The 26619-nt window shown below is 48.3% G+C and overlaps 1 long non-coding RNA gene across 1 annotated transcript; it reads right to left on the reverse strand.

Annotated features, from left to right (window-relative positions):
• Positions 1-960: 960 nt before the first annotated feature.
• On the reverse strand, positions 961-23221 carry LOC140595130 (uncharacterized). The gene is made up of 5 exons (XR_011996502.1): positions 22997-23221; positions 22794-22866; positions 5358-5518; positions 4568-4795; positions 961-3170 (listed from the first exon to the last, which is right to left on the reverse strand). It is a non-coding gene; the product is annotated as an uncharacterized lncRNA (long non-coding RNA).
• Positions 23222-26619: the final 3398 nt, after the last annotated feature.

Raw genomic sequence — 26619 nt, forward strand, 5'->3', positions numbered from 1 at the left:
ACATATATAAATGTAAAGATTTTGCAAAGAAAATGGCTCTCAGACAGGACATGAGAGACTCCTGACTCTGGGAAATGAACTAGGGGGGGTGGAAGGGGAGGTGGGCGAGGGTGACTGGGTGACGGGCACTGAGTGGGGCACTTGACGGGATGAGCACTGGGTGTTATTCTGTATGTTGGCAAATTGAACATCAATAAAAAATAAATTTATATTAAAAAAAAAAAAAAGAAAATGGCTCCCAGTTGCAGAGGCTGGCACGTCTGAGATCTGCAGGACAGGCCTGCAGGCTGGAAACTCAGCCAAGGGTTGAGTTGCCTGCAGTCTTGAGCAGACGTGTTTCTCCTTGGGAAACCTGGTTTTGCCCTTACAGCCTTCGACTGATTGGATGAGGCCCACCCACACTATCCACAGTGTTGTCTTTCACTTCAGGTCAACTGATTGGAGGTGTTAACCTCACATGCAAAATACCTTGACAGCAACACCTAGACGGGTTCAGCTACATACCCGGGGCCTATGGCCTCGCCGAGAGGACACATAAAACTAACGTCACGGGGGGTGACTTAGAGCTCCATCCACTCCACTTTTGCGAGCGGCTGACACACTGATGACCACATTGCAGTTGTGATCAGGTCAACCAGGTGGGTTCCGGGCACTGTTGCTATTTGCAGCACAAGTGCACACCCCCAGAGGCACATCTGACGTTACTCCCACCTTCACCCCAGGGCAGAAAAGCACCCGCAGCCCTCTCCCTTCCTAGAAAAGCCCCATTCGATGGCTCTCCAGGAGGCCGGTCATCCAGAGCTCTGCCCTCCCTGAGGTGGAGGAGCCCAGAAGTTTGAAGGGGGCTTGGCACCCCTCATGTGGAACCCCGGTCACGAGCCTCCGCATCTCAGCAGCAGAGACCGCTCTCGGGGGGAGAAAGCCATTTGCAAAGCCTAATAACGGCACCATCCATATGTATACATTTTACACAAAACCTGTTTATTTTAAAAATCAATTTCTCTCCTGCAGATGGCATATTGCAAAGAGAAACGAGAGCACAGCAGCAGCCCCGCCGGCGGCAATCCCCATCACTCGTCTGCGCGGCTCAAGCGCACGCGGGGCGATCGCTTGCCATTTGGGGACACCCGGGGGCCTGGGCTCCGGAGCAGAGGGGACACCGCATCCCTCGCCAGCTGGGTGCTCGGGGCCTGTGTGGGGCAGGGCGCGCCCTGCGGGGGTCGTGCGGGAGCAAGGCCACCCAGGCCCAGATGAAACGGGGAGCTGGCATGGGGCCCAGGGGGCTGCAGCGCAGAGGGACCACGATGCCAGGAAAACGGTGCACCATGAGCCTGCCACATGGCGTGGTCCCCAGGTCCCTGGCGTGGAGAGCCATGGGGATCTGATGACTTGCCACCTTCTAGAGGACACGCACCTCTATGTCTAGAGGACATAGAGGCCTCATGCACATTCACCCACGGCAGTGGCAAGGCTGGCAGGGAGCCCGCCTTTCGGGGAAGATGGTGCTGAAATAAATACTGGGCATATACGTTTTTGTTGCAAATCGTGACCCAGCTTGTGGCAGATGCGGCTGTCACCCCAACTGTCGAGCCCAGCCTTGCCGACGGTTCACTCCGTGTAACAGAATCTGGCCTTGAGCTTACACAGGGAGTCCCCACTTGGGAGCTGCACCCCCTCCTCCGGGGACAGTCACCTGGCCCATGCACAGAGTCCCCACTTGGGAGCTGCAGCCCCTCCTCTGTGGACACTCGCCTGGCCAGTGTGCAGGACATGTGAGTAGCCCTGAGGGTCCCATCAAGGAAGAGCCTGGGTGGCAGCCAAGAGCATCCTGCCCTCCCCACTGATGATTCTTTTGCTTCTCAAAAGGTCCTGGAGGAATGAAGCCTCTTTTCCCACAGCTGCAACCTCCTGACACTTCTCACAGTGGCTTTTCCTTCTGACCTGTCTCCTTCTCCCTGGGTCCTCACTCCTTGAGGGCTCTTTGTGATCACCTTCCAAATAAACCCCATAAATATATGTCCCTGTCCCAGCTCCTTCTGCTTTCAGGGGGATCCTAACCAGGACAGTGTCTCTGGAACCAACGGTGCCCTCACATTAAATGTGCCCAGTGTTGGGACACCTGGGTGGCTCAGCAGTTGAGCATCTGCCTTCGGCTCAGATCATGATTCTGGGGTCCTGGGATCGAGTCCCACATTAGGCTTCCTGCAGGAGCCTGCTTCTCCCTCTGTGTCTCTGCCTCTCTGTGTGTGTCTCTCATGAAAGAAATAAATAAAACCTTTAAAAAAAATAAAAAGTCCCCAGTGTTGGCCTAACCCTTCTGGAGCTGGTGGTGCTAACTCTCTGGGTCCCAGACTCAACCAGAGCAACCTTAAAGGTGAAAAAGATGCATGAATACACTTGACTATGGAAACACAACACGTCCCTGGAAAATTCATGTCTCCACGAAGAAACTACAGAAATCCCTTTACAAACTCAACCTCCTATGCGAGGAAATTATAATCTAGGCCCTTTCTCTGTTTTCAACAATGCTGGAGGTCAAGCGTATTGCCACGGATACCCTTGCAACGCTTACAATACCTATAAAACTGGCAACAGGGACAATGCAGGGATTGAGGTCTGGGCTGGCAGGATCAGAGTAGAGATATTTGCAATGACTTTGGTAAGGAAATGACACACCCCGGGCTTAGGGTCAGCCTTCCCCTCAGCTTCTAGGATGGGGACAGGGGGGAAAAGGAGAAGTGCCTTAAGGCCCACTGGGATTGTTCCTGGGAGAGAGGGAAGGAGAGAGACAATCCTCAAGGCCAATAAAGACGTGATCAAGAGCCAGACACACAACCCAGCACACTGGTACCCGTGTGTCCCTCAGAACAGACGAGATGGTGTTGTGTAACAGTGCACAGCCTTGGTAGTTCAAAACTCCCACGCTTTGCTTCTCTCTTATGCCACATGTCCCTCGAGGGTGGGCCTGGAGCTCCACCCCGTCTCCACACCAGGGCCAGGCGCGTGGAGCAGCCACTGTCACCCAGGACTGGCCGTGGGAAGGAAACATGACGCCTTGCACGGGATCCTTCCACCCAGTTGGGGCGTAGTGCCCCCTGCTCACATGTCCTTGACCAAGGCCAGTCCCACAATTGCATCAAAGAAGTTAGGAATGCAGCCTTGCTGGAGAGCTGGAAAAAAAAAAACCGTCAAGAATGCAAATTTCCTTTCCCAGAGTTAGGCGTCTCTCATGTTTTGTCACCCTCACTGATATTTTCACTCAGTTTCTCTCCTTTCCCTTTATTCCCTTTCACTAATTTTTATATTCTCCAAATGAATGAGACCATATGATGTTTGTGGAAGGGGAGGTGGGTGGGGGGTTGGGGTGACTGGGTGATGGGCACTGAGGGGGGCACGTGGCGGGATGAGCACTGGGTGTTATGCTATATGTTGGCAAATCGAACTCCAATAAAAAAATTTTTAAATAAATAAAAAATAAATAAATAAATAAAAGATAGATGTTCACCACCAACAACAACAAAAAAGAATGCAAATTTCCACAAAACAACACTTAAGCACGTCTCCAGGCCTCAGAAAAGGAAGCTCCCCAGCTATCCCCAGGAGACAGGGGGCGCTAAATGGATAGTAATTGTGTGACTGATTTTTTTTTTTTTTTTGGATTTTCAGGTATAATAAATACCATCAACATTTTGGTTATTTATGATCTGGCCCATCTTATCTGGTTCACACATGCTACGTGTGGGTGCTTTGATGTACTTGGTAATATTTTATAGATGTGTGTGTATATATTTTTTAAATTTATTTTCATTTGGTTAATTTAATTTACATATCAAAGCACTCATTTTTTTACTCGAGGACTCCAGCCATCCTTGCTTTGTTGCTCTGGGTTTTCTTCCTATAAAGCCTCACATGCTCTAATCACACACTTGCCCCTTTTGAGTGACTTTGTGACTGCTACCTTGGTGTTTGGAAAGGACCACTGTGTTTTCCAGTCACAGGAGCCCAAAGCCACAGGCCTGCTGTTGTGACAAGTGTCACTTCTAAAGGCAAAACAAAGGCTCAGAGGGGGTGAGAATAGGAAATTAAATAGGCAAGTAGGGCCTCATCCAGACCAGAGAGAGGGAAGGGAGGCCAAGAGAACACTTTGCTGGGAGCCGCAGAGCTGTCCCCGGTGCAACTGTCCTTACCCTCCCCAGCTGGTGCCCGGGAACGTGGGCCTCAGGGCTCAGGTGGACCGCCCTCTGCACACACTGATGGCAGGGCCACCAAGTTCCCTGTGGGGAAGTGGGGGTGAAATATGGGGCTCTGCTTATGTAGGGGGTGGGGGGCTCCACCCCAGGATGCCTCCCTGGAACCCACCCCAGACACTGGCCCTCTCATGGGGGCAGGACAGCATCACCTCCCCACCCCCTGCCCCATCTCTCTCCAGTGTGACCACTGAAACGCCTCCCCTCAGAAGCCCCCTGCGGATGACTCAGGACCAAATTCAAGAGTTGGAGCAGGAAAGACCTTCACATAAAAAGAAAAAAAAAAAAAGATTTCTGTTTGTCTTTCTCTTGTTCGGTACCTGAATGCATGTCACTAATTACCCAGGGGCGACAGACACCAGGAGCCAGATTCACTTGTGGTTTCCAGCCAGTAGTATCCTTTCATTTCCCTGATGTTTGTAATTAGGGGGTTAGAAGAGCTTCCCCACTCTCCAAACTCCGGGAGGGGTAGACGCCAAGGGCCTGGTCCTGAGCTGACCACTCGCTGGCTTTGTGTCCACACAGCATCTCTGAGGCAGTTTCCTCAACTGTAGCCAGAAAGCAAGACACAGGTTGGATTAAAGGCTGGCAAAGGCAGCTTCTGGCCACATTTCAATGACACTCTTACTAAATGGCATGATTTGGGCCCTATTTTGTGTCCATTCAGAGTACTTTTCAAAAATATAATACTACATCCTCCCACCTTTCAAGCAGACATAAGTCTTTCCTCCTAACATCCTCCTATGACCTCCCAGAATTTGAGATACATAGTAAACATTCCTTAAAATAGTCATCATGGGACTACATGGAGATGACAAGCCATTCTGGACTAGAACATTCTTAAATCTCGTCAACCTTTCTTAGATATCTTAGTTCACTTAAAAGAACAGTGAATATTTTTTGAACACTTGCCATAACAGAATCTTCCTGAGTCCTCATAATAACTTGGTGATTTGGTGCCATATGGGATCCCCATTTTATAGGTGTGTCAACAGAGGCTTGACCAAGCAAGTGACATTCCTGAGGCCATGCCTCTGGGCAGGAGTGGAGAGCACTCCCAGAGGACAGCTTGGTTCCAGAGCCTATCGCCCATCCTTGTCTCCTACTTACCAGTCCACCTGTCCACTTTCCAGAAGCTCCTCTCTGCTCATGCGTCCTCCCTTTCTCCTAAAGGCCAACCAGTGTCTCTCTTTTCGGGATCATATCACATATCTATTTCCAGACAGCTGCTGGCTTTGTACGAGTCTTCCATTCTCTCTCAAGACAAAAGCCTGAGGACAGGGGTAGGACAACATGTAACCTTCTTGTGTGTGTGTGCAGGGGAGGGGGGGATGCCGAGAAAGCCTCACGACTCTGCCAGTCACTGTGGTCATTGGAGCTGGGGTCTCCCCCTCACCCCTTCACTCATTTCCACCCCCAAGCCACAGCATTCCCCAGCAGCAGACCTGCTCCCCAACAAGAAATGACATTCCACCCCAACAGACTGTTTCTAATTTCACCTTCTTGGAGTTTTCATTTTAGCAATAAATCTTCTCAAGTGGCTACTGCTCCAGAAGCATTTTCAAAGAAAAAATGAAAACTGTGATCACCAGGGTGAGAAAACCAATGCATTTTATTCGGTTACAGAAATGAAGAGACCCAAATCATTCCTACCCAGAAAATATACTCAACTTGGCTCCTGATCCAGCCTCCTGTGTGTTCCTGGCTTGCAGACCAAGGGCAGGGGCCGGGGTAGAGATGCAGGCACCAGAGATGCCCTGTCCCACCGGTTGCCACCACTCCTGTCTGCCCTGCCTCCTCTCTGAAAGAGCAGGGCCTGGTGGAAGGAGCCTTTCTCCTCAGATGCATTTCCTCCTCCATCAGATGAGGGCTAAGAACATCTGACCTGCGGGTGGTCGTGACCGCCAAACCCACACACGGGCATGCAAAGTCTACCAGAGAGCCCTGGCGGGTGTGAGTCACAGCCGAATTCAGATGGAAATGGAACTTGAGAATGAGTGTGTTGACCTAATGAGCTCGGATGGAGCAAATTCTAGGTGCCAAGTGGTGGTTTAGACGCAGCCAGGAAAAGAAATCCATCCCTCCACCCAAAATTTGCAGAATGGAAGAAGATAGGAATGAATAGAACTAGTCCTAGCTCAGACCCAGGGTGGCTTGTAGTAAATAAGTAACAAGACTTGTCCTGTTACTTCAGACACAATCAGGGTAGCTCTTGTGAATGCCGGGCCCGTTGGGGAGACCCCAAAAGAAGTGCTAAGGACTTTCCTAAAGGATCCTGTGGCTTATGGAGGCTCAGACAAATGGCAAAATGTGAAATGCTCATCAAGCCAACACACAAAATTATGCAATAGTAATTCTTGTTCATAGAGCACCTTCCATGAGCTAAAGACTACATATTAGCTCTATTCATCCCCAAAACTCTACTGAGTTTTCCATTGCGGAGAGGAAGAAACTGAGCCCTTTTGCCCACCATCTGGAAAAGTCACTGGATTCCATGTCCCTGAAATCCATTCCAGGTGGGGATCATCAGTCCCTCTTCCCAGATGAAGGGATTGAAGTGGCTTATTCACAGTCACTCCAGAGCTAGTTAGTAGTGGGATCTGGTCTACATATTAGGTCATGCTGCCTCCTGACCCCACTGTATTAATTATTTCCTACTAGCATACCTGGCCCTTGATGTAGTACCAGGACCCCAGCAACCCTCCCACAGCCCAGCAGCTGGAAAAGTCACTGGATTCCATGTCCTGAAATCCATTCCAGGTGGGGATCATCAGTCCCTCTTCCCAGATGAAGGGATTGAAGTGGCTTATTCACAGTCACTCCAGAGCTAGTTAGTAGTGGGATCTGGTCTACATATTAGGTCATGCTGCCTCCTGACCCCACTGTATTAATTATTTCCTACTAGCATACCTGGCCCTTGATGTAGTACCAGGACCCCAGCAACCCTCCCACAGCCCAGCAGCTGGGTTAGTAGATCTCTGCTTCCAGGAGTCACCAAAGGTACTGGTATCAGTCCTGAAGCCCCCTTTAGAGATCAGCGGTTGGGAGTCCTTGTGTCGCTGCAGGAAGAGGGACCCAGTAACAGAGACACATCAAGGTGTCATGGGAATGTAGAGGAGAGAACCAGGACTGAGGAGACACCAGGACAGACCCGGAGATCCAGTGACGGTTGACCTTGAATGGCAAGCCAGGAATGCAGACTCTGTACCAGCCTCCACAGGGCGCTGTTGGAATATGGGCTGCAAGGCCTGGTGGGGTCAGATCAGTGTTTTGAGAAGGAGCTTTCCGCTGGTTCTGTGGGGGGACTAGAAGGGAGGGAGCTGGGTTTGCACAGGAGAGGATACATGGCCCCAGCTGCAAAGAAATAATGGAGAATGAAGGACTCTCCAGGATGGCCTGTCACCAGTATGTGCTTTTGTTGCACAGACATTTATTATTCAACTGTTCTGTTCACTAATGGACCCTACCTACTAGAACAAAGCCTGGTACAGAATAGGCACCTAAAAAAAATTCATTAACTAAATATATGAATAAATGAGTAAATGGGGAACCGCCAAGGGCCTGGTAGGGATTGAGAATGAGAGCAGCCAGTCCCAAGATTCTAAATTAGAGACCTCAGAGGGTTCATCCCATGGCCTGTGCCTTACCTCTGCCCAGGTGGGTGAAAAGAGAGGGACCTGGTCCCTGAGAAAGATCCCCAGAGGCAGGGAGGCCAGGGATGGAGAACCAGAGGTCGGCAACCTCTGACCTGAAGAGGACAAAGTTCTGCTCCATGACCTCTTGCCCTCTCTCCAAGCATTGTCTCTGAGTCCCGTCATCCCGGGAAGTTCTGAACAACCTTTATTGACACAAAAGCCAGTTCAGGAAAAATTAAAATATTTACAAGCTACATTTTCTTTTTTTCACTCAAGATGCAAATAGCTTTGCTGAGCCCCAGAGGGATAATGTATGTTTGTACAGCACAGCTCACTATTAGAACTGAACAATGCCCGTGGGAAAACTGGCACTTTGAGCCTCTAAATTCACATTTGGAATATTCGAGAAGTGGCAACAGAGAGGCAGCTTCCTACCCTTTCCTTCTTTCGTCTGTGTGTCCTTTTAAAGTTTGAATCTTTAAAATACTCCAAGGTCGATATTAAGGTCCCCACTTCACAGATGGGAGCGGTGGGGTGTTCCCCAAATCACAGAGGGAGTTAGTGGCGTGGGTTGGACTAGAGGAGCTTGTTCCGTTTAGGGCAGTGTTATCTGAGCACCTGGGGTGTGCCCGATGGTGTTGGTCCCTGGGGGGAGGCACAGACATGAAGCCATGTGGTCTCCCCATGCGTAGCTCAGCTCTCTCAGGCCTGTGGGGTCTCCCCATCCTTGCTCAGGCCCAAGTGAGCTGTATGGCTCTCAGAAGCTCCAAAGGGGGCAGTTCCGCCCCCACCAGGGGACGGGCTGACAGTGTCCATGGCGCCCCCACAGGGGAAATGGGAACCTCTCATCCAGGCCAAGGATCTCCTTGAGCAATCCACTGTCACCCACCCTATCCACCTACCATATATAAAACCTAAGTGCTATACTTGAGTTAGACAGGAACCCATTTGCAATAAGGGGCACAGGGAGTGATCCTTACTCCATCTTCTTTTGGGAACTTGACATCTCTATGTCATAAAAATGAGGGCGAAAACAGAGAAAGTCTAGTCCATTCTCCCTAAGAAGTTCCTTCATGAGGACCCATCCGTCCCCCCTCCAGGACTCAAGGGTCACACTTGCCCCCTGCCCTCCATTGGTGGCCTTGCTGCTCGCAGGCCCTGAGAACCAACCTTTCATGGAGTGACATCATCGCCAGAGCATTCAGAAAGAGGAGTCACCAAAGCAAAGGGGAAAGGCTCTCTCAGCCCTAATGGCAGAAACAGGTTGTGAAGCAGACAGAGAGCCTGAAACAGGATGGAGGGCAGGTGTGGTGGCTCCCCAGTGGGCCGTCGCTGTGCGAGTTTATCTCAGGGCTCGTCAGGAAGTGGAGATTCCCCACCAGACCTGGGCTGGATGGGAGGGCTGGGATTTACGCAGCCCTCCTTCGAGTTCACGGCCACCTGCTAGGAACCATGTGTTGTCCACTTGTCTGTGACAAACGGGAGGGTGTGTTTGGAGAGTCGGCTTTCTGGAAAAAAACTGCCCAGAGGATGGTCCCAAGCAGCCCTCACCTTCCCAAGAAGTCATCCATATCTGAATCCATTTCAGGATCCCCTCCCCGATCTTACTCCCTTTTTCCCTCTCCCAGGACCCCAGTGATGTTGCGGTGGGCTCTGTATCCCCTGTGCTCTGTACCCCCACCCTAGACTCCCCCCCAGAGGGAAACACTGGTTCTTCCACTCACTCATGAGATCGTCCCCGCACTTTGCACCAAGTAGTGAGCTAACTGGGATCTGGGTTTGTACGCAGGCTCTCCGCACCCTGAGCACCCAGCGCAGCCTTCTGGGAAGAGTCTGAGTGCTGAGCATGGCATGCCAGGAAGTCAAAGTCACCGGGGATCACCTGCCTATGCTCCCCCTCATGCTTCCTCACCCCCTCGTGGACAAGAACAGAGCACCTCACGCTCTCCTCTGCTCCAAAGCATCAGCGTAAATCTCAATCCTAGCACTCCCTTTACGCTGACAAAAGCACCTGCTTCAACATTTTTTAGAACAGGGCTTCTCAGCCGGGGGTGATTGTGCCTCCTAGCTGACATTTGACATTGGCCAGGGGACATTTTTCATGGTCTCAGCTGGGAGTTGGGGGTTGATAACGAGCACCTACTGGGTGAGGCCAAGAAGGCTACTAAACATCTGATACATGTTCAAAACACCCCCACCCCCCAACAAAGAATTAACTCGTCCAAAATGCCAATCGTGACAAGGTTAGGAAACCTTGCTCTTGACTCTGTGTACCGCTTGAGGGTAGAAATCTCTACCTTACTTGTTTTGAAGTCCCCAGGGCTAGCTCAGAACCTGGCACAGCATCAGAATCCAATATGCTTTGCTGTTGATGAATAAACGTATGGATGAATGAATTCTTCTCAGCCTAAAGCATCTGTGATGCACAACTACCTCCACGCACGCACATCCTCAGTCCCACGAGTATCTATGTAAACATATCTGCACACGCACACGGATACGCAGAAGAGCACACATCCAGACAGGCATGCACATGTGCACACACACACACACACAGATACACTCACACCCGATGCCAGATGCCAGGGACCCGCCCGACTCCCGACCTGATTGCCCAGCCCCTGTCCTTCTGAGGATCAGGAGCCTCTTTTCTCTGCCACAGTCAGGGCGGCCTGGGTGCAGACACCTCTCGACAGAGGTATTAAGCGCTCTCCAGAATTAATTTCACTGACTAGACCCATTTTCCTATTGTGGCTCCATTATTAAATAAGCAGTAGACCCAAAAGGAAAAAAAAAAAAGATCCTTTTTGCAATTACACACGCAGAAGGTAACTCAACAGCTGGAAAAGTGAAATGTCAGTTTGACAATCGCATAATGGCCCAGAAGCATTTGCAGACAGGCCCGTCTCGTTAAACCTAGTGATGTTTAGTGGGCGAGGAACACGGAGCAGAAGGGTCGGAAGAAATGGGGAGTGGGCGCCATGCCATGGCCAGCGTGAGCTGGAACAGGTGCAGGAGGGTGGGAGGGCGGAAGGGGCCATGAGACGGAGGCTCTACTCCTTCTATGCCACTTTCTCTTCTGGAGCCAGAGGAGTCTAAAGTAACGGGCAGCAAAGAGGAGCCAAGAGCCCCAGTGGAGGGGGTATAACGTCTCAGGTGCTGATTTCCTAGGAAAAAAAATGGAATAGGAAGAGGCTGGAGTTTAGCCGCTCTTGGTTCTGTGACCCAAATTGAGTTGCAACCTGGCTTTCCCCACTTTTGCCCTATAAAAGCCCACAAGGCGATGCCTCGGTGGCTGAGCAGTTAAGCATCTGCCTTCGGCTCAGGGTGTGATCCTGGAGTCCTGGGATCGAGTCCCATGTCGGGCTCCCTGCATGGAGCCTGCTTCTCCCTCTGCCTGTGTCTCTGTCTTGTCTCTGTCTCTGTCTCTCTCTCTCTCTTCTCTCTCTCTCTGTCTATCATGAATAAATAAATAAAATCTTTAAAAAAAAAAAGTCCACAAGGTTGTAAAAGGTTGTACCGCAGGCATTTGGGGTTTCTCTTTATCATAGCTTTTACCGTCCTGTAGATCTTTCTGGATTACTCATTCTCCTGTGCTGCTAGGTTGTAAGCTCCCGGAGCAAAAAGAGGGTGTGTTGCTCATTTCTGTACCTCCAGTGTGTGTCTTAGTAAATGTGTGATGAATGAGTAAGTAAATAAATGAACCAGTGAAGAATCCACCTCGAAGTTTCAGATGGAGGCAGGGCAAAAGGGCAGAGGCCAGCTGTTAGAAGACCGTGTGTGCTGTGTCAGGGTTTGGGTTTTATTCCAGAGGTCACAAAATGTTGACCAGGGGGCTGGTATGTTAAGTTTAGCGTGTTAAAGAGATTCTTTGGTGTAAGTATATGCATCACAACTTTTAAATTCATGCACAAGGTTCTGAATTTCTGGGTTTTGCTTTGGGCTTGGGGCTTTAATTGGAAAAACCCATGAACTCATAGAAGCTGAGTATTATTTGACCTTAAACATCTCTTTGTATCATCTTCCACCTAAGACCTAGAATCTGTTTCTCTTAACTTTGCTCTCACTTAGTCTATGTGACCGGTTTCAGCGAGGTAGTAGAACACGTATTTGAAAAAAATTTGAAAAAATATAAAAGAGAACTATACTTAGGATAGTTCAGCTGGTTGCCTCTGAGAGGCAGGATCCTTTATGTTCTCCACGTTCATTACAATTTTGTGTTTTGTCCACATTTCCTCTAGCTCGCATGTGTACCGCGACTTTCTGGGGTTGCCTCCTCTGCCCCTGAGACCTTCTTCTGGAACCTCCCATGTAATCGATCCAGTAGCACAAAAGCTCCTTTGTCAGGGTAGCATGACCACAGTCCAGGCTACAGTTGATCGATGTGGACACTTGGGTAAAATGCACCAAATCAAAGTCCTTCCCCAGCGTTTTGGAAATGAAACTAAGCCGTCTCTCTCCAGGTGGCTGAAACAGAAGGTATGGGAGCTTGAGAACTGACGGCAGCTGGAGGAGGTTGAAAGAGAGAAGAAAGAACAATTTCCCAAAGAGAAACAGAGCCAGGAGCAGGCTAGAAAGATTCCTGCTGTGTTTCAGGCTCTGGTGTCCAACATTCGTGAGGCCCCACCGTGTTCCCGTCTCCTGGTTCCGGGAACTACCCCAGGATCATCTCAGTAATTGTCCCTCTTGCCTACGCTAGATCCAGTTGGATTCCTTCCAGCTGCACTCCAGCTAATTAGAATTAATAGGAGTTGCTTTCCTTTTAAATTCAGAAAAAAATCTCGAGGATATGATTATATATAATTCAAATTTCTGCATGTTCCAGCCTCACCTCGAACAGATCTGCGCTTACGCAGCTGTCACAAACCCACTATACATTTCTTAGAGGGATTTCCCTTAGAATGAAAGAAGGAAGGTCAGTGCTTTCTGGTCTACCAGTGGAGCCATGTGCCGTAACAAACCTCGCCACCATCACGTCCTTCCCCAGTCAGTCTCAGTTGGGAGCCACCTTTGAATGGGCAGCTATGGGGGTAACCTGGTCAGGAGTCCACCCTATGAGTTGGCATGGGCAGAGCCGGTGTGAGAAGCCTGTGTCTGAATCACACCTCTACTCTGTCTGTCACTCTCTAGTGAGTGTGGAAGTTACTAACTTCCCTACCCTCAGGGTCCTCATCAAAAATGTGGCAAAGAATGGACATCTGCCTTCTAGAACTTGAGGGGAGATCTGATGACTTCATGCCTGAAATCTCATTCAGCAGGGTTCCTGGCCCACAACAAGCCCTAGATAAATGATAGCTCACATTGTCAATAATGTATCTCATCCTCTTGGTTGTCCCCTGATTTCCACTTTAACAAGAACACGCCCAACCATTGCATCCTCGCAACTACCATGTCTCCTTGAGCCACATGCGCTGCCCAGAGCATGTGTGTCCATCTTGCATGACACAACAGAAGTGCAGCAATCAGCGTAGGCTTGGGCTAAGGGAACAATCACTCTCCCCAAATTTTGGTGGAGTACAACAGCAAAGATTTATTTCCTGCTCACGAGTTATGTTCACGTCAAGCTGCAAATGGAGTACACCTGTGCTCCACACATCTTCATTCCAGAACTAAGGAATGAAGCCCCTATTCAGGACAAACCCCACTGATAAGAGGAAAACATCTTACACCATTCCATAGAGTTGGTGCACACCACTTCTACTTACATTTTTATTGGCCAAAACAAACTAGATTGCTAAATCTTCTATCAGAGGGAAATACAATTTTCTTGCATGGATGAATTCAAGAAAATAGTTTGAACAAATAATAGTCTTTCTCCACCTGATTTAGGGACTCTCAGGCAGGACATGTGGGAAGACACTTAACTTTAATGTCTCAGGTCCCAATTCCCTCTGGGTAGGGGACGTGGGAGGAAAAATGTTGGCTCTGTCCTCTGGTGTTTATCTCATTGGACACCAGCAGCCCTAGTAACAACTGATATTTAATTCCAGATATCATAGAAAATGTTCACATCATGAAAATTAGAAGGAGGTAGACTAAAATCTAATTTTGGTTTTCCTCTGAGATAATTTTTTTGTATCTTCCAGCTTTTCCAGAATGAGGATGCATTTATTAAATAAGAAATATGCATATATTTCTTATTCTTTTATATATATATAGAGAGAGAGATTAGCCTGGCAGCAGAATGGAGGACGAATTCCAGTGGAGAGATCCTGGTGGCAGAGGACTAGGGAAAAGAGAAATGATTAACTAGGACCCGATAGGACTGGTGAGTCCAGGAGGTGGGAAGGGAGGCTTCTGTTGTACACCCACCTTGGGCCAGCACCAAGGTAATGAACACCCTTCTGACCTACTGAAGAGGACACGTCCCATGAGAAGGCTGTAGGTGTCATCCTTGGATGCAAACAAATCAGAAGGTCCTTCCTTGAACCCTCATTCCCAACACCAGCATCTCACCCAGGTCTGCCTTGGTAAATAGGTCTACGTCTCATCTCCTGACATCGTCTTAGTATTTGGAAACTGTCATTGAACTGATGCCATCTTGGTCTTAGAAAGCAAAGGTCTGAGGGACAACTGGTGAGCTCATTCCATTCGCCCTTCTGTCATCGTGGGAGAAAAGTGCATAGTCAGACCCTCCTGACTACAAAGGATACAAATTCTCAGGGCAGACAGTGGGTATTCAAATGAGCTGATCTTGAGCAAGTCTGCTGGTGTCTCTGAGATTCAAGCTCCTTATTATGTAAATGGAAATTATAACACCTACTTCATAGAGTCTGTAAGAACAGAGTCATCTCGGAAAATATCTAATATGACGATGCCTAACCCATAATTAGTAACTAGTATAATATGGTTCCCCTGGTACCACAATGTAAAGGCACAAACCATGGTATAAGGAACTGGCTCTAGCAAAAACCCCTACAGACATAACCAAAATCATAAGAAAAGCCACCTATGGTTTTTGTATCCATCCCACCATTTAATAATCAGGAAGTTCTTCCTTGCATTCATCCTAAATTTTTCCACTGCAGCTAAACCCGCAAACCAGAAACCTGCCATGTCACCACGGCCCTGCCTGGAATCAATCCAGGTCATGGAAAGAGCATTTGCCATGGAGACACACAGGTCTGCATTACAGCAGCTTAACCCTGGGCATGCCACTAAAATGTCTCAAGCTTCGATTTGGCCCTTTTACAAATATTATCTGCTTTAGAATCCTGCTTTGACAATTATTTTGAGAGTGAACCATGCAATTCATCTGGCCCAGAAAAAGTGTGCATTGAATGTGAGCTCCTTTCCATTTATTTCTAATGGATTTTACCATTTAAGGAAAAACATATTTTTTAAACTCGGGGCTTTTTTTTTTTTTTCCAGCTCATTATTTTTATCCAGGACCATTATAGCTATTAAGTGTTTTGGGCTTCTCTCTCTCCAGAGACATTTTATGATGCCAATTAGAGGTGCAAGTATACTGAGATTAAAAAGTAATGAATAGCAAAATGAACAGTGGATTTTCCCCTCTTGACACCCGGCTCGCTGCTACCAAAGCTCATTTCCGAATGCGCAACTTTCTAGAAGAAGAAGGGAAAAAAAAAAAAAAAACTTTTTTGTGGGGTCAAGGGAGTATCATTGAGATTTTACAATTCAGGATCATTTGAAGACTATCAGGGAGAGAGATGACCCATGTGTGCAGGTAACACATACACACTAGGACTGCACAGGCCATATTGCCATTCTTTATTAGGATAGAAATCTGATAACAGGAAAATAATCGTCAAATCATAGAGAATTGGAAAGGTTGAGTCACCAATGGAAATAACCAAAGACGGGGTCCAGTTTCACATGCACAAGTCTCCTCTACTTTATTCTTAAATACAAGGAAGTTTCTCAGTTAAATGTGTGGGTTCACTGACGAATCAGCTCCTGCTCATGCGGATGAAATTATATTTAGTTTTCCTTCCAGTCCTATGCTCTTCTGCCTCTTTGGACCACTTCCTCACCTGCTCCTGTTCAAAGGCCACAGGAGTAAGAATTAAATGATTTTACTTAATTTTGAGCCCATGAATACATTTCCTATACTCTGAAAAACCCCTCTTGTCCTCTGAATGGGATCAGTAGTGCCTGCTTGTGGACCCCATCCATCCCATGCCACGAGTAGCTCAGTCCTGTCTCCCTTGGGATGAACGCAGCTGCAGCCCGTCTACTTTCCCAAGCTCTAGGTTAGCATCCTTGCTCTTCTCCCCAGCCCACACCAGCTGGTCTCCACGGGGCTGCTAGCACGTTGATCAGCAAAGCCATCTCGCATGCCAAGCACCTCCCTAGTCCTGTCTAGAGTAGGTGGGACTAACCGACCTCCAAACCTCCACGAGAAGGCGATCTGGAGCAAGCCCTAAGGGAAGACATGGCATCTAGGGACAACCCACCATCCTATACCTTCTCATTTCTTCCCCTTGCACTTCCGGTCCCAGCCATATGGCGCAGTTCCTCTTCCCCCCAAAATTCTGCGACTTCCCTGCCTCCAGGTCAGCGCATGCACTCTGTTCTCTTGCCTGACAATTCCTACTTGTTGAAGGGGAATCAGCTTAGAAAAATACTTTTCCTGCCCGTTCTAGGTTTGGTTCAGGACTTGTGTCAAAACACTCTGTTGCCCAGGTGCTTCTGCCACTGTTGGATCATATTTCTCCCATGCTGGCCTGAGCTCACTGGGACAATCCATTTCATCTGGGCATCCTTGAAGCCTAAGGCGGCCGGTAGCAACAGTGGGCACTGTAGTCATAGTTTAGGATAGAGCCAAGGGATCCCTGGGTGGCGCAGAGGTTTAGCTCCTGCCTTTGGCCCAGGGTGTGATCCTGGAGACCCGGGATCGAATCCCATGTCGGGCTCCCTGCATGGAGCCTGCTTCTCCCTCTGCCTGTGTCTCTGCCTCTCTCTCTCTCTCTCTATCATGAATAAATAAATAAAATCTTTTTTTAAAAAAAAAAAAAAAAAGGATAGAGCCAAAAACTTCACATACTTTGCAAAATGATGCACGCCATATAGAAATACGCTGGAAGATTAAGTAACCTAGAGTCTAAGGTTGGAAGTATAGAGAGAACCGCTCTGGGGGCATGGTCTCAGATGGTCCTTTTTTGGGTAATTACTCTGCTTATTGAACAGCTAAATTTGGTAGGGTACAATTACCATATAGCCTGCCTCAGACATAGTCTATCATCCCTCCTTTCCCCACCCCTGAATTCCATCTCAGGTAGAGCCAGTAGCTCTAAGGTCACTTTCAGGAATAATTATGGTCTCAGATAATAGTTAAACGTCCATCCCACACCAGTGCCATCCATCAGGGCTGACTTGGACACCAGAAGTAAGAAAATGGAACTTGTGAGTTCTTGTACTCTGCAAGCCACTGAGCTTCCCAAGCATCTGTCTGGATGGTCAGCTGCCTCCCTCCTGTCCTTAACACACACCTCCCTTGTCTCTACACATGGTTTCCTGGAGCCCAGCTCTCTCACCCACTGCCCTCCCCCATAAATCTTTAGGTTGCTGGACGGGTCCTTCTTCCCCCCATGGATGGACTCACACTTCTCTTTTGAATGTGAGGGGTCAGGCTTATCCTTTGTCCTCAATTCTGGGGTTGCATCCAAATTCTGAAAAGAGCCTCTTTTGTTATAAATCACATTTCTGTGATATCAGGGAACAAAACAGACAGGAAATTTGCTTTGACGAGGGGCACATAATGATGGTGTGTTCTGCTAAGCCACCAACAAAGGTCCATGATGTCACAGGCTCGGTGTCTGCAATTCCTACAGATGATAGGGATGGCCTCTCATCAGCAGGAATGGTGAGTGTTTGACATTTATAAGATCTGTTTTGGTAATAATGGAAATGTCGAATTAAATTAAATGTTAAATTGCATTTGTGCACCTACATGGGTGTGCAAAAATCTAATGAGCTCGAGAACCCTGTCGTACCACTGGGCTGGATTGTAGTCAAAAATGCCTCAACTCGAGAAATGCTAGCAACACAGACAATGCCAGGTGCTGGGCACTCCAGGAAAAATGCCCTCCTGTGGGATTCGCAACAGAACCTAGGGCCACAAAGAAGGGAGCCATGATTCTGCTCAAGCTGGGCAGGTATGAAGGCTTCACAAAGGGGTTGGGACTTCAAGTCTCAGGAAGATTTCTCTGAGGGGAGATGGAAAAGTGTGCAAGCCTCAGGAGCAGGTCGAGTCAAGGAAGAGGGTAAAAGAGCTGCTGATGTGGTGGGGCCCGTCTTGCAGTCCTGGGTGGTGAGAAAAAGATGGGAATGGCGCTGCCTGGGTCCTTGGTCCACTTGGGGTCCATTCCTTTCAGATGAGGAATAAGGTTTAGAGAGGTTAATTGACTTGTGATGATAACAAAGCTGGTATCAGAAACCTTAAGGCCTGCGTGCTTCCCAGCATGCTATGCATGGTGGGCAGAAGGGGCACATGGTGCCCGATAGTGAGCCAGGCCTCGGGAAAATCTGACTTTCCACACAGGGCACCCACCCCCCTTGGCTTGCCAGAACAAAAACTGCCCATCCTCACTGCTGGGGAAACACACAAGTGTCAGGAGCAACCTGGCTGGAAAGCAGCCCTGATTCTCTAAGTGGAGACACAGAAATCCCTGAGCTCGGAATGAACGGGACAGGTATTTGCAAAGCTCCTTCCTGATAGGATGTTCGGGATCTAGGCCCCGCTCCAGATACGCTGGTCGCCAAGAATCCCCATTGGATGACTTGATCCCCAGAAAGCTTCAAAATCCCCAGCAACTTTACCAAATTCTCCCTGTGGCCCCAAATCTCCAGCCTTCAATGGAGGTGTATTTGTTCAGCCCTCCGAGTGCCTGCATCTGGGAAGCTTCTCTCAGGAAAAATCCCTGCTGGTTACTGCAGGGCTTGCTGCTTTATAGCAAGGTCAAAATCATTTAGGATCAGCATTTAGGGGAGGGCCCAGGCCCAGACGCCCTTTGGCGTGGCTGGGATCCATTCTGCGGCAGATCCATTCTGGGCAGGAAGGGTGCAGGGTGAATGAGACCCAGCTCCCGGCTTCAAGGGGCCATTGCCAAGGAGGAGAGATGAGCTTATAGATGAGTAGAAAATGTCCCCCCTTCATGGCCTTGCAGTAGGTTTACTGCATGGAACAGCGTTCCACGTCCCTACTGGTTCAGTCCTCTGCTTAGGGTTTATGTAGCCATCCCATAATTCTAAGTTTTTCATGAAAAACCAACACACTTTTCTGCTCTCTCACCTCCTAGAATATGTCTAATAACCTGTCGAAAGGACACAGTCAGGTGTGGTTTCTATAGTCTCTCAAAAAAAGCAAGAAATAATCCTAATAATAATGACGGTAAATCTTTTGTGAGGTGATATCCAAGCTTTGGGTAGGTGGTCACAGTCCTCCCAGCAACCACCGGTGAGCTGGCTCCTGCCATCCTCATCCCTGTTCTACAGGTAAGGTCTCTGACGGCCAGACAAGGAGTAAGCTGCCCTGGAGCCAGGACACCAACACTTGTGTGGTGTTGTCTGGCTCACCCACCATCTTCAATCTGGATCCTGCTCGAGCCACCGCGGGCACCCTTCTCTGCCACTTGGCACAGAGTGTGATGCCCCAGGACGCCCACTGACGCCCTGGTGGGGGGCAGGGGCAGCAGCTCCTCCACATGCAGGGGGAGAAGTTCCCTTTTTGCAGGATGTCATACTTTGTTATGGGAAAATCACAGTATTATTATAGCTCTTGGGGAGGTCCTGCTCTCCAGAACTCCTCACCCCAAACACACACAGGCCCCCTGAGGCAGCAAGCCCCAGAATCACCTGCAGGCCATTCAGAGCCACCCATCCCTGCACAGGGAGTCATTCTCTGGGGACAGTTCAGACACTTGCCAAAGTCAGTGTCCCTCTCTAGAAGCAAGGCCTCTTTTTTCTTCTTTTAAAATAAGAGTGAAGAACACCCATATTTACAGCAGCAGCAAGAGCTGCATAGTCACCAAAAGGTGGAAGCAATGCAAGTGTCCGTGGACGGCTGCGCAGGAGGACAGAATGTGGGGCTCACGTATGGTGGAGCATTATTCAGCCCCAAAGAGGAGAGGAGCTCTGACACATGGTAAGCCAATGACCCTGAGGACATTCTGCCAGCTGAAATAAGCCAGGCCCGAAAGGACTCTATGATTCCACTTCATGAGTGGTCAGATTCAGAAAGAAACTAGGATGGTGGCGGCCAGGGGCAGGGGATGGGGGGGATGCACAGTGCATCCGGACAGAGTTTTGGTTCTGCAAGATGACAAGAGTCCTGGAGGTGGCCACCGGGGATAGCTGCCCAGCCATGTGAATGCACATAAAGCCACTGAGCTGTGCACTTAAGAATAGTGAGGATGGCAACCTTGATGTTGTGTGTCTTTTACTATGAATCAAATTATTTATGAGAATGGGGAAAAAAGAAAGAATGAAGGAGGAAGTGCCTCAGGGACCCCCTGAAGCTTGTCCCCCAGAAGCCTTTTATCCTCTCTCAGAACAGCGCTCCATGTCCCTACTGGTTCAGTCCTCTGCTTAAGGAAGGTCCTTTGGTTTCAAAAGTTCTAGTAAATCTAAAGCCATCAAGGTCTCTGGGTTTTTTAAAAAATATTTTTAAAAGATTTTGTTCATTTATTCATGAGACACAGAGAGAGAGAGAGAGGCAGAGACACAGGCAGAGGGAGAACACAGAGGTGTTGCATGTGGGACTAGATCCCAGGACGCTGGGGTCACAACCTGAGCCAAAGGCAGATGCTCAACCACGGAGCCCCCGATGTGTCCCAACACCTCTGCTTTAAGGAGGAAAGACCCCAGGAGTCTTGCCTACAAGTGGGCATCTGCTTGCAAGTGGTTTTTGGAGCGCGGACCTAGGGAAGCCCAATCCCAATCACTGCATTCCACTGAGGAGGCAGCACGTGGCACCCTTCTTCCTCTCTAGGAGACACAGGCAGCAAGTTGACACAAGATTTTACTGAAAGTCTCAAAATCTTCATCAACGCTGCATGTTCCCTTTATTTTGTTGAAATAATGCGATGCGTTTTTTTTTCCCTTTTTGAGAAAAGATGCCCACAGATATTGAGAGCAAGAGCCAGCAATCACCATGAACTATTTCCAACTTTACTCATGAGAGGAAAACATCAAGACATCCATCTGTGAAACAGAACCTCAGGCCTCTGTGAGGAAAATGATAGAGGTTTCTAGAGGGAGGGGCCCTGTCATTGTACCACTGACTGTCCTCCATCCTCCAGGGACTGAACAAAGTCATTCTCCCAGAAGATCCCCATTCTCTTTCCTCCCGTGATCTCCAAAAGACCATCAGGCAGATGCACCCAAAGAAACCAAAGTAATGGCTTGGCCCCTGGACAAAGATGGCGACTTGACTCCTCCAAGTCTAGAGAGTAGAATAGCCAGTGAGCTTTTTTTTTTTTTTTTTATAAATTTTTATTTATTTATGATAGTCACACACAGAGAGAGAGAGAGAGAGAGGCAGAGACACAGGCAGAGGGAGAAGCAGGCTCCATGCCCCGGGAGCCGGATGTGGGATTTGATCCCGGGTCTCCAGGATCGCACCCTGGGCCAAAGGCAGGCACCAAACCGCTGCGCCACCCAGGGATCCCTAGCCAGTGAGTTTTTAAAGGTCAACTTTATCACTGAAAGAAACAAATCTTAAATCTTATGGGATATTCTTCTATAGATATTAGGGTCATATGACCAGGTCAGAGGTCCTAACAAAGAGGGGCAGTCGGCAATCACTCAGGCTTTGGACACCAGAGAAATCTTCACAGGTGAGTTGTGACTTTTAAAGGATGAATAGGGGTATGGCCAAGGAAAGGGTTGAGATGGGAGTGGGGGCCACATCTCTGAGGAAAGGCATCCTCTGAGGCAAGATGTGAGGTTTAGCTCCAGAAATTCTATGCCTAAAGCTGAGAACCTGCGGGAGTTAGAGCCTCAGCTTCCAGGAAGAGGGGTAAATCCCGAAGACTCCTCAGTACCACGGCGAGGACCTTCCTACAGGTCTTTGTTTCTGTATACTTTACAATGCTTGCCCCACTTCATAAATATCAAAATCTTGAGCCTTTCCTTAATGTTATTAAAAATTCAAAATAAAGCCTTCTCCCCGTAGTGAAAGGAATGACCTTTATAAAACCTAAATCTATCATGCTATTTTCTTACTTAAAATCCTCCAGAGGCTCTTAGAGCAAGTACCTCTGTGTACAATCTCTGCTGGGGTCCAAGGAGTTATATAATATTAACAGTTATTGACATTTTACGAAATGCCATGTGCTTTACTGGTATAAATTCGTGTAATCCTTGTATCAAGGGCAGAGTGTAGGTGCTATACTAACCTACACCGCATTTGGAAATCCTTTACCTAGGATTGCTGAGCTGGTAAATAATGGAGTCAAGAGTGGATCACCCCAGGTGATCTACTCTAGAGTCACGGTCCGGTAACCCCTATGCAACATGGACCATCATGATCACATCGGCCTGTGCATTACCATATGCGTCTCCCCATCTTTTCTTCACCATTTCAATCCAAGCCACTATCACCTCTCCCTGGGCAGTGGCCACGCCTCTGAATGCGACTTCCTCTCCCATCTCAGCAACAAACTCCTAGACATTGTCATCACCCATGACTACGGCCCATCAGCATCCCACTCTCATGCGCCACTTTTTATTTCCAGTTCATTCTCTATAGTACACTAACTCCAACAGTTCTTTGGCCCCAACACAACCTGCAACCCACTGATTCTACCAATACTTTATTGCCCCTCACCCCTTTCATGCTCCTACTTCCCTCCAACCTAACCAACACTTCACAAAACGTCATTGTAGTTCTCTCTTTCATTAACCCCTATCTTCTCAACCTTTTTTTCCTGTCACTGTAACTTACCTGGAATAACCCCAGTCCTGGTTAAACCCTCGTCACGTCCACTCTCCCGCTGAACCCAGGCAGCTGTCTTTCACTGGAGGAAAACCCAAAGGTGATTCTCAGGTGAGTCATTATGACTGTGTAGAAATCCCCCATCAATTCATCTCCCAGTTTCCTAGATCATGTCAATTCCTCAAACTTCCAAACATCCTCTCCACTCTTACCCTCATCGTGCTACTTTGCTGAGAAAATGAAGCAATTAGAAGAGAAACGTCAGGGATCCCTGGGTGGTGCAGCGGTTTGGCGCCTGCCTTTGGCCCAGGGCGCGATCCTGGAGACCCGGGATCGAATCCCACGTCGGGCTCCCAGTGCATGGAGCCTGCTTCTCCCTCCGCCTGTGTCTCTGCCTCTCTCTCTCTCTCTCTCTCTCTCTGTGACTATCATAAATAAATTAAAAAAAAAAGAAGAGAAACGTCACATCATCTCATCTCCGTATCTACCTACCCACCTCCTCCTGTACTTCTGTCCTATTACTACTGAGATTGTCTATTTCCTTATCCAAGGCCATTCTTCCTGCCCCATCTCATTCATGCTCACCACCATTCTTATCTTTCTTACATGATCAAATTTTCCCTTTCTATGGAAGCATTTAACTAGCAGGCAACTATGACCTATTGTATTTTATCTTTCAAATATTCTCCCTTAACCACACATTTCCCTCCCCTCACTTGCAAATAATTATCTATATTCACCTGTTTCCCATTCTCTACTTACCTCCAATCTGTCAGAGTTTCCTCTCCACCAATTCACCAAAGAACCATTGTCATGGCATCGGTGGCCTGCACATTGCTCTACCCAACTGCCGTTCCGCAGTCTTGTTCTATTTCAATCCAACAACCTCATTGCATGTTAATCACTGCTTCCTTGGTGACACTCTCTCTATTCAGTTGGCTTCTAGGAACCACTGGTCTTAGTCAATCTGGGCTGTTATGACAAAATACCACAGACGGGGTAGCTTTTAAACAACAGACATTTATGTCTCACAGTTCCAAAAGCTGAGAAGTCCAAGAGCAAGGTGTCAACATGGTCGCATTGGGTAGAGGGCCCTCGTCCTGATTCAGAGCTGCCAGTGCCTTCTCACAGCGTCCTCTCATGGTGGAGGGAGCTAGGGATCTCTGGAGTGCATTTTGTTAGAACATGAATCCCATTCATGAGATCTCCACTCTTATGACCTAAACACCTCCCAAAGGACTATCTCCTATTGCCATTACATTGAGGTTAGGATTTCAACATGTAAGCTTGAGTGGGGGACACAAATATCTGGACCACAGCACCACTTTGGGTTGCTATGTTCCCGTTGACCTCTGCTTTTCCTTTGCTCATCTGTCCCCATGCTGACCAACAACCAACAACAGGGTGACTTCGAATCTACTCCTCAGATCTCTTCCCTTTCAACATGCACTTGCTAGGTCAGCATCCCAAGACTCATGGCTTAAATACCACCTATGCCTTGATGACTCCCCATGCTTTACTGTACAGAACCCTGACTTCCATCCTGAACTCATACATCTCCACTGGAAGGTCTTATAGGCATCTCAAACTCTACTTATCAACCAGTTCCTAATTCCCAGCCCCTTTCCAAACTTTCTCCTCTCATACTTGTCCCCATCTCAGTTAATAGTAATTTGAGTTCTTTTGGGATCTCAGCCCAAAGTCCTGAAGTCATCCTCCACATTGAATCCATCACCAAACATTGTCTCTACCTGCAAATCCCTCCTGAAGCTAACCACTTCCCACCATCTCTATTGCTTGCCTACTGCTCCACTGCATTATTTCAGTAGCCACCAGACTGACATCACTGTTTCTGTCCTATTCTCCCTCAGGACAGCTGCCACTGATGTTTTTAAAATACAAATCAGATCATGTTATACCTTTAAACCTCCAATAGCTCTCTATGAAAGTTAAAGCCAAAGTCCTTTTTTAAAAATTTTTTTAAATTTATTTATTCATGAGAGACACATACAGAGAGACAGAGACATAGGCAAAGGGAGAAGCAGGATGCCTGTGGGGATCCTGATGCCGGACCCAATCCCAGGACCCTGGGATCATGACCTGAGCCAAAGGCAAACACCCAACCACTAAACCACCGGGTACCCCAAAGTCCTAACAATCATTTATGGGAGCATAAATGATCTGCTCCCCACTCCCACATTACCTTTCTGACCTCAGCTTGCCTACTCTCCCCCACACTCCTGGTCCCCAAGATGTTATCCCTAATGTCAGGGAATGTGTCCTTGACACAGTTTTCATCACCTGAGCATGCAGAAAACCTAGCATCATGCCTGACATCTTGCAGACACCCAGTTAATGTTGACTGACTAAACCTCTCCTTTTCCCTCTCTCTCTCTGTCCCACCAGACTACTAGGCACAACTTCAGAGCATAACTCTTGCCTCATTCCCCTTTCCAGCCCTGCTCCATATCCAGCACCTAGCACATGCCATACCCTATACTCAGGAGGCTGTCGCAATGAGTTTCTTCTTGCTTTAGTTTGAACGCTGTTCCAGGAAGATACTGGATATCTTGAACAGGACACCAAAGCAAGGATACAAAAAGCTCACACAAAGACATGCATCTGCAGAATTTGTAAGAGAAATGAAGAAAAACCTGTCCCACTACTCTGAATTCTGCATTTGGAAGGATTCAAGGTCCAGTGGAAGATAAGAAAAGATTGGTTAAGAACCTATTTTGGCAAGAGTGATTTGAGTCCATGAGAGTCCATGTCCTGTTGACCTGGGCTGGGTGGTTCCTTTTACCCCAGCTTCTCCCTACCCCCACCCCGTGCATACTAAACTCAGCTAGAGATACAGAAATAAATAAGACCTGAACTCTATACGTAAGAAAGTCATTTCTTGGAGAAGCCAAGCACATCCACACAATTTCTTGTGCCAGGATAAACCTCTGTGCAAAACACCAGGAAGCTCATGGCAGAGGAGGACTGGTCAACATGACACCCTACATCAGAATTTTTTCTGTGTCATGAAATGTTCCCAAAACCCTGAAGCCAAATTTTTCTACTTCAGTTTAATGAGTGTAGAAGGACCGAGTGTTTTAGACAACAAAGGAGTCTGCATTCACACTCCCCTGGTCTCAGTAGCGAGCAAAGATGAGATGTCTGATCGTGGGCTAATGAATCTGCTCCCCTCCAAAGTCATTTATGTTCTCACCCGGGGCTTCTAGAGACATAACAGCCAGGAACAAGGACAGGAAAATTAGAAGCTCCCATTTAGAATTTTTCTGAAGTCAACACTACCACCCCGCTCCAGTTGAAATGACTGGATTCTCTTGCCTAGGGGCCCTTTAGTCTCCATATGCAAAGCTCCTGAGATTGCTCACCCAGCTCTGGACAGTTCTGAAGGGGTGTCGGGAAGTCCTTGAGAAGGCTGACCTGCACACTGGCCCTGGGCCATCAGAGGCTCCTCCCCCTTCCCTGTCATTGGAATGTCCGCTCTGCCCTCTGTTCCCACAGTGGGCTCTGTTCCAAGGACACGGCCATAAGACATGAGGTGTTGTGGACACCATCTGGATGGTACACGTGGCTGAAACCTGTTAAGGTCTCTCTATAAACTTTTAAGACGACTCTGGGAGGTGGGTGGGGAGACCTCTTCATCTAGTAGCTGCCCAACATGAGCCTCATTTGTTTTATTAAACCTGCCACCTACCCATCTGGAGTGGCCTACCCCTTTCCCTGTTTCTCCCTGTCCTCAGGTTATGACATCAATTTATAAACTGAGGCAGAAGACTGTTCTTCCTGAGGTGCCGCTGAAAGGTGTGTCTCCCTGTGGCTT

This window comes from Vulpes vulpes, chromosome 13 (assembly GCF_048418805.1).
Source record: "Vulpes vulpes isolate BD-2025 chromosome 13, VulVul3, whole genome shotgun sequence".
NCBI classification, from domain to species: domain Eukaryota; kingdom Metazoa; phylum Chordata; class Mammalia; order Carnivora; family Canidae; genus Vulpes; species Vulpes vulpes.